The sequence below is a fragment of the Marmota flaviventris genome, chromosome 8 (genome assembly GCF_047511675.1).
Source record: "Marmota flaviventris isolate mMarFla1 chromosome 8, mMarFla1.hap1, whole genome shotgun sequence".
NCBI classification, from domain to species: Eukaryota; Metazoa; Chordata; class Mammalia; order Rodentia; family Sciuridae; genus Marmota; species Marmota flaviventris.
In genome coordinates this window covers 99,127,452-99,142,228 of record NC_092505.1, presented here as the reverse complement: position 1 = coordinate 99,142,228, position 14,777 = coordinate 99,127,452, and the positions used below count along the sequence as shown (strand labels likewise).

General features: G+C 33.4%; 1 protein-coding gene across 1 annotated transcript in view; it reads right to left on the bottom strand.

Moving 5' to 3' along the window:
- Positions 1-14,777, bottom strand: part of Zbbx (zinc finger B-box domain containing) — a 189,314-nt gene that overhangs the window by 2,362 nt on the left and 172,175 nt on the right. The window lies entirely within an intron of this gene.

Below are 14,777 nucleotides of genomic sequence, written 5' to 3'. Positions count from 1 at the left end.
TCATCTTAATCCTATTGATTTTTTAAATGTATATTATGCTTATAAAATGTGTCAAATGTCCTATGAATTCACAAAATTTCATAAGAAATGATCTATAAAGTTGGAATACCGTGCAGCTCCTTGACTTGCCTGCGTGTTAGACACTTCATTATGAATTCTTTTCTTCTAAGAAATAAAAGCTTCACTCCACCTTCTAAATAAAAGGTGAGCCTTGGCAAAGTTGCTCTTTTTTTTTTTTTTTTTTGCATTTGTGCTTTGTTCGGGTAAATAACTATTTATATTTGAAGGAGACAAAGCCTTTTTATCAAGCTGGCTTATGATTCAGCTGAAGTATGGACAAATAGTACAAATTAAATAAATAAAATGTTTAAGCAAATATACCTTATATAAATTATCATAAATTCAAACATAGACATAAATACCACTGCAATAAAAAGGCTTTAATACCTTTTCAACATTGATTAAGTTGTACAAGCCATCTAACTTGTACATAAAGTTTTACTAAGTTGGCTTTTGAAAGCTATCAAAATTGCTAGGTGTTATTATTTTTCCTTCACTCTTACCAAAGAGCCAAGTGTTCACCCCTGATCAGAAGCCCTAACACCAAGCTACACACTTTCTACACTGGACTCAGCAGATTTTCTTCCTTCCTTCCTTCTTCTCTATCTTTTCTTCATTCTTTTTTTTTCTTTCTTTGTGGTAGGTAGTAACTCACAATTTTGAGCAAGCAGAAATTCTCCAAACTGAATGTAAATAAATTACATTGCTCTTGTTAAAAGACACATCTCCATACATTTACAGATGGAAGGGTCCTTAAAATTATTCAACCCTGTGACTTTCAAATTGTGATACATGTTTAAATTCAGTAGGTTTAGGATGATGAAGTTCCTATCTCCACCATTATAGAAACAATCAGGACCACTTTATTTGATCTAGTTAAAATTCTATATAATAATAATATTTGGGAAAAAATCCAAAAGATTCTTGTACTAAACATTTTGAAACAACCTAACTACTCACATCCTTACTTAGAGATTAGGAAAGTGGGGGCCCACAGAAAAGTGATAACCTATTGAAAGTCACACATGCATAGAGGAAGAGTTGGAACTAGATCTGTATTCTTTTAGGTCACCAACATTGTAAATCACTGTGTTCTAGAATCTAAGCTTTCAGTTTCAAGGTATTGTTTTTCTCTCCTGTTTCCCACAAGGTGAAACAAGATAGTGCCCCAATGCATGTTTTTATTCTCCAATGAAGGGACTGCTCCCAAAAAAGAGCAATCAGTTCAGGTTTGGGAATAGGTAAAATTCTAAATCCCACAGTGAGGCTTGGTTCTAAGGAATTCCAGCACGACAGGTATTCAAACTCTATTAGATGTCTGAGTTCTAATTCAATGAGTATAGAGCTAATTCATATTGTGCAAATAGAAAGAGCCTGCCCTGTTGAATTATTAATTTTCAAAATTATGTTTTAGAATACCTTGTGAAGTTAACAGGAGCAAATTTGACATCACTTGATTTTAAGAAATGGAAAAATCAAGACAGAGAAAATTAAAACTGTTTACAAAAACCCTATTACAAGTTGGTGTTAAACATATAAGTCGACTATACAAAAATCTCAGTATCTTGATTGTTCTAATAGAGGGCCAACTAAGGCTGGATTGACATCTATACTGAAAAATTTACTTTAAGAATTCAGTTGATGGGGAATGGATTGACAGTAAACTTTTCCTATCTCTGATTCTTAGAAATCGCTTAATCACAATAATAAGCAACTAAACAAAAGAGGGAAATCTCAGTAAAGAGAGTTCCAGGGTGCATTTCTGAAGCTCATTTAAAACACATAAAACTATGTTCCATAGGTAAGCACACATTCATCTGAATTTTAAAAAAGGAACATATAAGGACAAAAGGATCGAAAACAACTAAAAATTTTGAAGAATGGAAAACAATCAGGCTATTTATTATCAAGGAACAAGAAAAAGAAGAAAAAATAACTATCTTAAAATACTACACATCCCCATACCAATATTTACTAGGAGACAAGAACATGCGCCCTATTACCTGTGAGTCCCATTCCTAGTGTGTCAGCCCCCATCTCTCGCCTTCCCTGACTATGTCTTGCCTTTATCTCTCCTTTTCTTATGCTTTCCGTATTTTCACCCCTTCACTTTCACTCTGTCCACACCATTTCCCTCTAATGTGGTTACAACCTTAATTTGAAGAGAGGATTTCACATTATTTTGGATCACTGTCCTGTGACTTGGGGACAGATTGGCTGGGTTTGTACCTTGCCTCTGCTGCAAATGCACGGGAGACAATGTAAAGCTACCACATTGCCCTGAGCCTCAGGTACTGAACCTGAAAGAGACAAATTAAGCACTTGCCTCAACTGCTTCATGGAGCAGCTATTAAAGAACAGGTGACACGTGTAACATATAAAATTCACTAGTGGTTATTATTACTCATCCATATTCCCTTTACCAATTTTTTAATATGCCGATTTTCACTTGTGTGTGCACTCAATTTCTTTTCTGTAATTTAAAAATCACCCTAAAGCAATAAGACTGCCATTGTAGCTCATTATAATCTAGCTGTCTTCACAAGGGTTATCTGGCTTATTTGCTAACTAAAAATCTATTGGGTTTTACAGCTTAATATATTACTTGATGATCGACCTATGAACAGAGACCCCAGTGACTCAAAAAGCCATTGCTACCTTGCTTTATTTCATGGACAGAATGGCTACATCTGCTGGTATCAGGTAGATTCTTTTTATGTCTTCTTTAGGAATAAGTACTTTCCTCTCTTTAATTACTTGGTTCAGTTAACTACCTGCAACTTAGACAAACAAAATTGCTGTGGGAATATAAGGTCCACAAATACTTAAACCATAACTCAGAATGAGTTTGAAACAAATGAATCATTTTTAACTATTAAAGAAGTAAATGTTATGAAGTATATCATTACTGATCCTTTTTCATAATGCACATTTTCTTATATTTTCCAAATTTTTTCAGTCCATCAGGTCCAAAAATTAGCAAGGTGCCTTAGTAAATAAATTATATCGATAAGTTGAGCTCATTAAGGAAGTGACCATAGTGTTATTTATACACTTGTGGAAGGGATAATAAATGGCATGAACTATACATTAACCATAATCTTCAAAGTAGCCCATAAGAAATCATAGTTTTTAAATGGAAACAGCTTTAAGAGTTGATTAAAATTTGTTGTATGGAGCAAGTACCACCTACTGGTTTCTTACGTAAGTCACCAGCTTTTTGAGAACTTAACTGTGAATTAGGCACTGTGGAGATGGAGATACATTTTCCTAAACGTAATATTCCATATGTAATGTTGTTTGATCATCAATTTTTATTAAACACGACTTTTACATATATTTCATCCACTGAATCTGAGGTAAAGAGATAGTAAGAAAGCAATTTGCCCAATATCATGAAGCTAGCAAGTAATGGGATCAAGTCTGAAAACCAGATTTCCTGATCCTGAGCTGGGCTTTCAATCACCCTGGTTTACTGTCTCCAGTGTCTCGATTCATCAGGAAGTTGATCAGCAATGTGTAAGTATACACACACACACACACACACACACACACACACACACCTATGCTTATCCTAGCTACTTCTGAAATGGCTCTCTGAGAGCCATAACAATCTGAATTAAAAGAAATAGAAATAGATTATTAAATGTAGTTATTTTCTGTCTTTTATTCTCCCAGCTCCTTGGCACAATTGTTATTTCATAGAGCTTAGAAAAAGGAAGCGGATGTGTCCTAGAGCTGACAGAAAACAAGTTAGAAGGGCTGCTGCTCACAACAATGCAGCATTCACAGGGATGGAAACACATTCACATTTGCAGAAGGGTCAAAATGCGTAGCTGGGTATGTGTGAAGCCAGATGCCCTAAGGAGTTCTCCTAGACTGCTTCCTGGGTAGCGAAATGAAGGTGGAATTTTTCTGCACATTGATGCTAAACAGAGTACAAAGACCTTGTACAGAATCAGTGAATTTTCTAGAGTGAGGTTTCATCACACAGTAGCATCTGTCACCTCACTGAATGTTGGGTTGACTCAGCTAATGTGTCATCATTTCTTCCTCAGAGCTTCAGGTGAACCTCTTCAAAAACTGTGTGCTCATCCAAAGTCAACTCCCCAATGGAAAGAAAGCCAGCCCTGGGTTTAGTGTGTGAGTGTGCTTGTGTAATACTGCTGAATATTAAGAAAATCTCTGGTGGGGGGCCCAGGCTGCTCTGGGTGTGCTTGCTTTCATATATAAAAAGTTATGGGTTTTCAGTGAAAATATTACTGTTATTAGTATAAGTGAGGGCCACAGGGAAAATAGTGTCGCACATCTGAACCAAAATAATAAGGAAAAAGGAAAATCTGGAATGGTAAAAAAAGAAGAATGCTGTTTGTCAACTAATGTATTTTATAAAGGAATTTATAAACTTATGAAACCAAAAAGCCCTTTAATTTCTGATTGAAACTATATGGTTATCCTTTTCAGTCCAGATTTGACATGCTTCAATTAAAAATTGGCATTTAATGTGAGATTTACCTCCCAGAATATTTATATTTATTTTTTAGTAACTTAGAGAAAGGCAAATAAATGAAGGTAAAGAAGGATCACGAATCTTTCTTCCCTAAACCACTAGTGAAATCAATACAAAAAGTAAAAAATTCAAAATAAATTCATAAAATCAATCAAACAACAGCAGAAACATGGATACAAGTTCACATAATAAAGTATGAAAAGCGATAGTCAAGCAAATAAACAAGATTTACTGAGGTGTGGCTTAGTACTATTCCTATCCACTCTGTCTTTGCACCCAGTACAGAGACACCAAATTAAATAGGAAAGCACAAGTCATCAGAGAACTGAAAAGTCTCACCAATAACAGCCAATTCAGAGAAAAGTGAAGAGAAGTGAAGAGAAAATGTTTTAAATAGTTTTAAAGTCTCTGTAACACCCACCACAGGATCTTAGGAAAAGCAAGAAAAATTATAAACCTGCAAACATCCCCTTAGGGACAGAATATACTTGAAGCCAGGTCAAATGATATTTGACATTTAATAAAATTGAAGAAAAGCAAAGCCCAGATGCTCCAACAAAGGAGACTGAGCTTCCTGATCCTATCTTCTCCCCATGCTTTGAGCTGGCTGGATACAGAGAATAAAGCAAGACTCAACCCTAAACAGTAGCTCCAAGAAAGACTGATATCAGTACCAGGGCAGAGGATTTCAAGGGGGGATTTGTCTCATTGTTAACAGAAAAGATACAAGATGTGAGCAAATCCATTGACGATAAGCATGGACAAGTAAGATACAAAGAAATGGCACAGCAACTACCTATGCCAATAAACTGAATCAAGAATCCAAAGCATGCAAAAGATGACTAAATAAAGACTAAGCTGGTAGAAAATGGAGATTAGGACCATAAGAAAACCCCTCCCAAGTCTTTTTGCTACAAAACAAGGACTGAAAATCAACCATCAACCTTTGAAAAAGAACAAAACTAATCCCAAATATCAAGCAATGAATGGTATACATCAAGCATCAAAAAGGAAATAATTAAATGGCTTTTATTCCTGGATTAAATCCTGTGCCAGAAAAAAATTAAGCTGTAATAAATATCATCATTTAAAAAACTACATATGCCACTAATAAAAAATCATGTTTTGTTAACTTTCCTTATTTTGATCATTGTACTATAGTAAGTGGTTTTCTTGTTTAGGGTAAATACACACTGAAATCTTTTCTGATAGAGTCACACTGTTTATAGTTCCTCTCAAATGGTTCCGAAGAATAAGTGTGTGTGTGTGTGTGTGTGTGTGTGTGTGTGTTTTGAAGAGGGTAAAGTAATATACATATATAAGAATTTCTTGTGTTATTCTTGTATTTTTGCAAAGTTCCTATAAGCTTGAAATTATATCAAAATTAAAAGTTACCAAAAATGTCAAAAGAAAAAGTTAAAGCAACACTTTTAGAGAATAATTTTTTAAAAAAATCAAATGGTAAAGAATGAACTACAGCCAGGTGAAAAGTAAAGCCATAACATAGAACACAAGCTTAAGATAAATCACAGTAAATAAAAAAGGAAAATACAAACTAGCTGAAACAACTATACAATATATATAACAATATAATTTATTGTTTAAAGAGGATCCAATATTAAAAAAACAAAACAGGTTTCTCAGCAGGAAAAAGCCAAATGGGACAGAAAAGCAATTCAAAGATACAAAAGCAGAAAATTTATCTGAAAAAAAAAATTATTCTGAAGATAGAAAGAGAAGGCTGCCATTTTAAGAAATGCTGAATTATTGACATTGAATCAGTCCTACTCCAGTTACTGAAGAAAATTCTGCGAACACTGAGGCAGGAAAGACATCTGTCACATTCAGGACAGAGGGTAGGTTAAAAAAGGGGGGAAAAAAAGTAAGTTGTCTGTAGATTACTTCACAGAAGAATTCAGAGTCAGAAAATGGTATATGAGTATGCACAAGGTTTAAAATGGCCCAAGGCGACTACCCTTATCTGGTTCGCAATTCAAATATAAAGGTAGCAGGCATTTTCAAACAGGAAAATTTTAGGTAATAGAGCTACCAGCAACCCTACCTACAGAGAAAAAACTGATAGATATATTTGCCCAAACAAACTTTAAAGGGGAAATACCTTGATTGAGAACTAATTAGGGCTGGGTGGGGTGGTACACATCTGTAGTCCTAGATTCTCAGGCAGTTGAGGCAGGAGGATTGTGAGTTCAAAGCCAGCCTCAGCAACTGTAAGGCACTAAACAACTCAGTGAGTCCCTGTCTCTAAATAAAAATTCGGCTGGGGATGTGGCTCAGTGGTTAAGTGCCCCTGAGCTCAATCCCCAGTACCAAAAAAAAAAAAAAAACCTAATTAGCACCACACCCAGGGTCAGAAGATAGGGACTGTCTATCAAGTTCAAAGGAAAAGAAATTATGAGTCACTAAATAAATCTAGCTAACATGCCAATCAGCCATAAAGATAAAAGACAGACCTTATCAAGGATGCCAAATCAAGCCTTCCAGAGATGAATCAAAATAAAAGGCTCAAGATAGGGATGTCATGGAGAAAAAACTGCTGGTACTAAGCATTTAATCCATATGAAGTTTCCCTAAAAAAAAAAAAAAAAAAAGTGAAAAGAAACCTTGATAACATAATAAACTATCACAGAGGTACATTCAATACCATCTAGATTAGAATGTGGTTTTAAATAAAGGAACAAACTAATGATTCTTCATCTTTTATTTTAGAGACTTAATAGTTACTATCAAAACTAAAACATAGTTAGGAAGTGGCCTTGGGTGCTCACTACTTCTTTTCACATATTTTCCTTAATGTTAAAGAAATATTGGCAAAAATTAAACTGAACTATAGAAAACTGTCAATATCCCAATCTTTTTTGTCTACAAAAGGGTAATTTTTGTACAGCTCAAATAATTTTCTTGTGATGAAAAAATACTTGTCTGAAGTTGAGGTAGGAGTTTAAGGACATCAAGATGGCAAAGACTAGGTGCAAGAAAAATGCCAGCCAGAGAACAAGACAGGGAGATGAGTCATCATGATTCTGTTTATGGTAAGTTTCATTACCATGTCAACTCCCACAATAGAGAGCTTATCACCGTGCCACCTCCTGCCAAAGGTCTGTATAGTTCCATTGACATGCCAACTCCTTCCAAAGGTTCTATATTCCAATTAGGTGAAAATAACCATTGGAAACAAATAGGGAAATGTCTTCAATCAGTTCTGCAAGGAGGAGACAGAGGCACAGCTCAGACTATAAAACAAGCCTGCCCAAACATGGGCCCTGATATTCTCTCTCACTGGGTCCCCTCTGCTCTATTTTACTATTACTTTCACATTCAATAAATCAATGCTCTGTCTGTTACTTTTTTGTGTCTTGTTCAATTCTTTGTTTGGGATGCCTAGAACCTGGACTCCAACTGGGCACTCCACCCATATCAAAATGTTCAATTCCCTTTCCATTTTTTTTTCTATTCAATGACACATTTCATGGATTTAAAAAATCATGTAGAGAAGCATCTGTTTTTATAAAATTATCTTTTTTCCTTCAATCTATATTCATCCTTCTAAACATTTAATCTTTTTGTAGTTATAATGTACACATATTTAAAAGTTAATATTGGTTGCTTTAACAGTAGTAAGATGGAGAGAAGCACAAAATGGCAGAATAGAGGCACCTGGGTCCTCTACAGCTATTGCAGTCTTACTTTCCAAACTACATGCTGCTGATTAGATTGGAGGAGAGTATCACATAACAGGGGTTGTGATTTTGGCCCTACTTCTTGAGAAGCACTTAGAGCTATACCAGTGCATAATTAGAAAACAAGAGCTTCATGCCCATCACTACAAGTAGGGCATCTATTATCAGAATTGCCTTCAAGTGGGTTGAGGATAAGATTCAGAGATAAAGCACTTGCTTTAGCATGTGTAATGCTCTGTGTTTAATCATTAGTACTGCAAAACAAAAAAATACAAGGATTTTTAAAAATTAACTTTCAAGTAACAAAATCTGTATCAATAGTTGCCTGGGGAAACCTCCAACATATGATAGTGGCTACCTCTCCCATTTTTGGAGCGACTATTGAGAATGCAACCCATAATTACTTTTGCATACATAATACTTCCCTGAATTACCAGTTTCCTTACTCTTGCAAGACCTGTAAAGAAAGTATGTCTCTCCAACTCTGACAAGAAAAATACTTTGTCAAAACCCATGAGTTGCAATTGAAGAAGTTACAGGGAGTTTAACTAAGGTGTTTAGTTGAAAATAAATTCAATGAGTCAAACCCTAAGACATATCATCAATAGAAATCTGCATACCAAGAAGCTATTACATAAAAATTAAAGAGAAATATATCCAAACAGTTGAACAAAACTCAACATAGAAACACATGAAGTATAAAAAGCAAGGTAATATGAAACTCATAATTCTCTGGAAAAGATTCCAAAGATATCAATAAGTGGATAAAGTGTCAGATAACAAATTCAAAAGATGATTTTAAAACACTTGGTAAAATCCAAGAGAATGCAAATACAGAATTGGATGATACAAGAAAGAGAATGTGGGGAATGAATGGGAACTTCAGTGAAGAGAAGGAGATTTTGTAAAGAACTAAAAAGAAATCTTGGAATGAAAATTTCAATAAGTCAGATAGAAATCTCAATTGAAATCCTCAAAAACATAATAGATCAAGGGAAGTTTGAAGAAAAGTCTTTTAAAATATTTTAATTAGACAGTAATAAATAAAAAATAACAAAGAATGAAAAGAGCCTGTGAGATCTCAGGACATCATTAAAAGATCAAAATTCTAGCTCATGGGCATATCTGTAGAAGAAGAATAACAGAGGCATAGAAAGTCAATCCAATAAAGAGAAAATTTCCCACAATTTGGGAAAGAAAAGAACATATAGGTTGGAATCCTAAATAGAAATGACTAGAAAAAGAACCTCTCCAAAACATATCATAATTAAATTGCCAATTGTACAGGACAAAGAAAAGCTAAAAGATAGAAACATCAAGTCATATGTAAAAATAAGCCCATTAAATTAACAGAAGTTTTCTTAGTAGGAACCTTAAAGGCCAGTAAAACAAGGAATAATGTATTTCATGTCCTGAAAGAAAATAACTGCAAACCAAAATGACTATTATACCCAGCAAGGCTATCCTTCAGAATTGAAGATGAAATAAAGACTTTCTGTGATAAACATAAACAAGTAGAATTCAAGACCACTAGACAAGAATTGCAAAAGATGCTTAAGGAAATCCTAAACCTAAAGAGACAAGAGAGATATTCACCAAGATAAGAACATGTTAAAAAATCAATCCCACTAAAGGGAATATATAGGAGGATGGGGATTGGGAAAAAGGAAGTACTAGGGACTAAACTAGAGCAAACTATATATCATGTTTTTCTTATTATGTCCAAATGACTATATATAATATATATGTATGTATGTGTGTATATATATACATATATATATATATACATATATAATATATAATATATATAAGTATATAAACCATAAATAACTAAAATAAATTAATAAAAAATAATAAATTAATAAAAATGAATAATAAAAATGAATTTTAAAATGATATTTCTGGTAAACATAAATGCAATTGATCAAGGGATTAATTAATCAAGAAGATATAATAATTATAAATTTATTTATGCCAAAGTTTGGAGCACCACATTTTGTAAATTATAAATGCTATCAAGACATTAAAAGAAAAAATAGGTCTCAATACAATAATAACGGGTGAATTCAATAATAACGGGTGATTTCAATAACTTTCTATGAGCAATGGATAGATCATCCAAACAAAAATCAACAAAGTAACAAGAATTAATTATACTATAAATAAAATGGACTTAACAGACATTTACAGAATATATCACTCAATGGCTAGAGAATACATATTCTTTTCATAGGAACACAGAAACTTTTCTAGAATAGGCCATATATTAAGGGACAAAGCAAGTTTTAACAACCTCCAAAAATATTGAAAAATATCCTGTGTTTTCTCTGATCACAATGAAATTAAAGTAGAAATCAAGAGCAACAGTAACTGTAGAAATTATACAAAAACATATTAAAATTGTTCAAAACACTTTTGAACAATGGGTCACTGAGGAAGTCAGAAGGGAAATTTAAAAATTCTTTGAATGAACTGACAATGGAAACACAACATACAAATATCTGTGGGATACAATATAAGCAGCTGCACCATATAAGCAGCTGCACCAAGTGGAAAGTTTATGACAATGAGTGTTTACATAAAAAAAAATATTTTGAGTACATAACCAAATCAAGGTTTTTTGAAAAATAAGAAAAACAAAACCCCCATATCAGTAGAAGAAAAAAATCATAAAAATCAGAGCACAAATAAATGAAATGGAGACTAAGAGAGCAATAAAAATGAAACTGAGTTAAATCTTTGAAAAGATAAAATTTATAAACTTTTAGCTAAACAAACAAAAAGAAAGAAAAAAATAGCCAAATAAATAAAATTAGAGGTGAAAAAATGAGACATTACTATGGATATCACTGAAATTCAAAGGATCAACAAGGAATATTTTGAAAAACTATATAGTAATAAATTGTAAAATAAAAAAAAATAGACAAATTTCTGGACATACATAACCCACCAAAATTGAGTGAAAAGAATATTTTAAAAGGCTAAATAAATAGACCACTAACAAGTAATGAGATAGAATCAGTAATAAAAAGTCCCCCAAACAAGATTGAATTTCTTCTTTGCTGAATATTACCAAACTTTTAAATAAAGAACAAATATCAATGCCCCTCAAACTACTACATTAAATAGGAAGGTAAGAAACCAAATTCAATGTTATAAAAGTGTGACTCAAACCTGACAAGGCCAACAAAAGAAAGGAAGAAAGGAAGGGAAAGGAATTTTTTTTAAAAGGAATTAATTGTAAAATGATATTTCTAATAAACATAAATGCAAAAATCATCAACAAAATATTTGTAAGTTGAATTCATAGCACATTAAAAAGACCATACACCATGATCAATTGTTTTTTATTCCAGGGCTACAAGGATGGTTTAATGCAAATCAATAAACTTAATGCAGCACATGAATTGAATTAATGATATATATCACCTCATTTTCCCAATAGATACAGAAAAAGCATTTGATAAAATTCAACATTTCTTCATGATAAAAGTCCTGAATGAATTAGCTATAGAAGGAAAATACCTCTGCATAATAAATGCTATGCATGATCATACTCAACAGGGAAAAACTGAAACCATTTCCACTAAAACCAGGAATGAGATAATGGTGTCCATTTTCAGCACTCTTATTCAATAGAGTACTAGAAATTTTAGCCAAAATAATCACTTAAAAGAAAAGAAGGCATACATACAGAGGAAGTTAAATTATCCCTGTTTGAGATAATGTGACTTTATATTAGGTTTTAGGAAAACCTAAATACTCTACACCAATACTCTCAGAAATGAGAAACAAATTGGTAAACTATCAGGATACAATAGCAACATTCACAACCAATATCTTGCCTATATACCAATAATGAACTCACTGAGAAAGAAATCAGGAAAGCAATCATATTCAAAATAACCACAAATAAATAAATAAGAAAGGCATAGTGGGGCACACCTATATCCTAGTGATTCATAAGGCTAACATTATCTATTATTAACATTATCTAACTGGAGGCTAGTCTCAGCAACGTAGTAAGACCTGGTCTCAAAATAAAAAATAAAAAGTGCTAATGGTGTAGCTCAATACTAGAGTACTCCTGGGGGTTCAATCTCTGCAAAATACACACACATACACATACACACACACACACACACACTTCAGAATAAACCTGAGGATGTGAAAGACCTCTACAATGAAAATTTTTAAAATACTGAAGAAATTGAAGAAGATATTAAAAGACTGAAAACCTCCCATGTTCATGGGTTGAGAGAATTAATACTGTTAAAACATCCACACTACCCAAAGTGCTCTACAGATTCAATGCAATCCCTATCAAAATTCCAAAGGCATTTTTTGCAGAACTAGAAAAACACAATCATAAGTTCATACAGAAGTAGAAATAAATGAATAGCCAAAGTAATCTTTAGCAAAAATTGCAATGCTGGAAGTATCACAACACCTGATTTCACAATCCACAGTAACAAAAACAACATGATACTGGCATAAAAAGCAGATACATGGACCAATGGAACTCAGTAGAGAACTCAGAAATAAACTCACATATCCACAACCAACTAACTTAATCTTGACAAAGCTACTAAAAACATATAATAGAAAAAGGATCTCCAACCAATGGTATGGGGAAAACTGATACCCACATATAGAAGATTGAAAATTGACCTATGGGGTCAATCTCTCACCCTGTACAAAGATCAGTCAAAATGGATCAAAGGTAGTTCTGTAAGATCTGAGTTCTGAAACTTCTAGAGGAACATACTAAGGAATAAATTTCTAGATACTGGTTCAGGCTATTGTTTCCTGGCTAGAACTCCAAAAGCACAGTAAACAAAGGCAAAGGATGACAAATGGTATTACATCAAATTTTAAAACTACTGTATAGCAAAGGAAATAATCCACAGATTGAAGAGACAACCTACAGATTATGAGTAAATATTTGCCAGTTATTTGTCTGGCAGAAGATTAATATCTATAATATATTAAGAACTCAAAATACTTAATATCAAAATAAAAAAAACAAGACAATCTCAAATGATATAGACACATCTCAAAAGAAGAGATACCAATGACAAATACATGAAAGGATGACTCAATATCTTTAGCCATCAGGGAAATGCAAATGGAACTACAATGAGATTCTATCTTACCCCAGTTAAAATGATTATTATATAAAAAAGTAACAAATAACAAATACTGGCCAGGATGTGAGGAAAAAGAATGCTTATACACACTGTTGGGATTGTAATTCAGTACAGCCATTGCTAAAAACATATGAAGGTTTCTCAAAAAACTAAAAACAGAGCTACCAAATATGATCCAGCTATTCCATTTCTGGATAGATATCCAAAGAAAAATGAAATTAGCACAAACAAAAATTCCCGAACAACCATGTTTATTATAGCACCATTCACAACAGCACCTAGGAATTACTCCATCATATGAAGAATGATATCTGGACATTTAAGTGGAAGAGGAAAAATAGCATGTTAAGCAAAAGAAGCCAGACACTGAAAGACAATTATTGCATGTTTTCTTTCATACACAGAAACAAATAAACAAAAAGTCCTAAAAGCAGAAGAGGTACTACAAGATACTGGGAAGAGGGCTAAGGAAGTCAGGAAAGATGGTAAAATAGGAGTATAGGGAGGATAGAGGAACCTCAGATGGGGTTCAATCAATGGGTACAATCGATGGGTGATATATGCATGTAAGGAAATATTATGACAGTAAATCCTATCAATTTGAGTTTTTTGGGTGTTTTAGCTTTCTTTTTGTATTTTTTATTGCTTACAGTTTTCAAATGCTGATATATCTTTTTCAGAAAAACAGCAAGGTTGTTTTTCAAAGGTAAGTAAGGAAAGAGATCATTAAATAGGATAAAACAAAACCAGAAACAAAGAGAAGAGCAAATGTAGAACACACAGGACCACAGAATATTTTAGCCTACCTTTTGGACCTGCGGTTGACTTCCTTCAAATTGTGTGAATGAGCTTCTGATGAAAATAAGAGGATATTTTGATATTTTGTTATTCAACCAGACCTTTGCACATTCAAGAATGTGGTCACCATTGGCAAGACTATCCCCATTGAGGTTGCAAACAGAGAGCACAAGTAAAATTTCTCCTCAAATTGTGGTTTGCTAAAGAGCAAAATTGGCATCATCTGGGTACTTGTTAGATGTGAAAAATCTCAGGTCCCATCCCAGAAATGAGGACTCAATCAGAATCTGCATTTTAACAAGATCCCCTGGGGCATCTATGAATACTTTAAAGCTACAGAAGCACTGCTTTAAAAGTTCTAACAGGCTCAATTTTCAACAAGGGTATTGGACAACAGTTTTACTTAAAGCTAGAGTGATTAAACCTTCACTGGGTTTGTAGAAAGAGAAATATGTCTAGTATTGGTTTTGATTTTTCTGAATACACAGAGATCCTTATGCCACAATTTGGCTGTGCACTTGGTTTGCTAGGGGACCATCTCCGTTGTGACTGGGCAGCAAT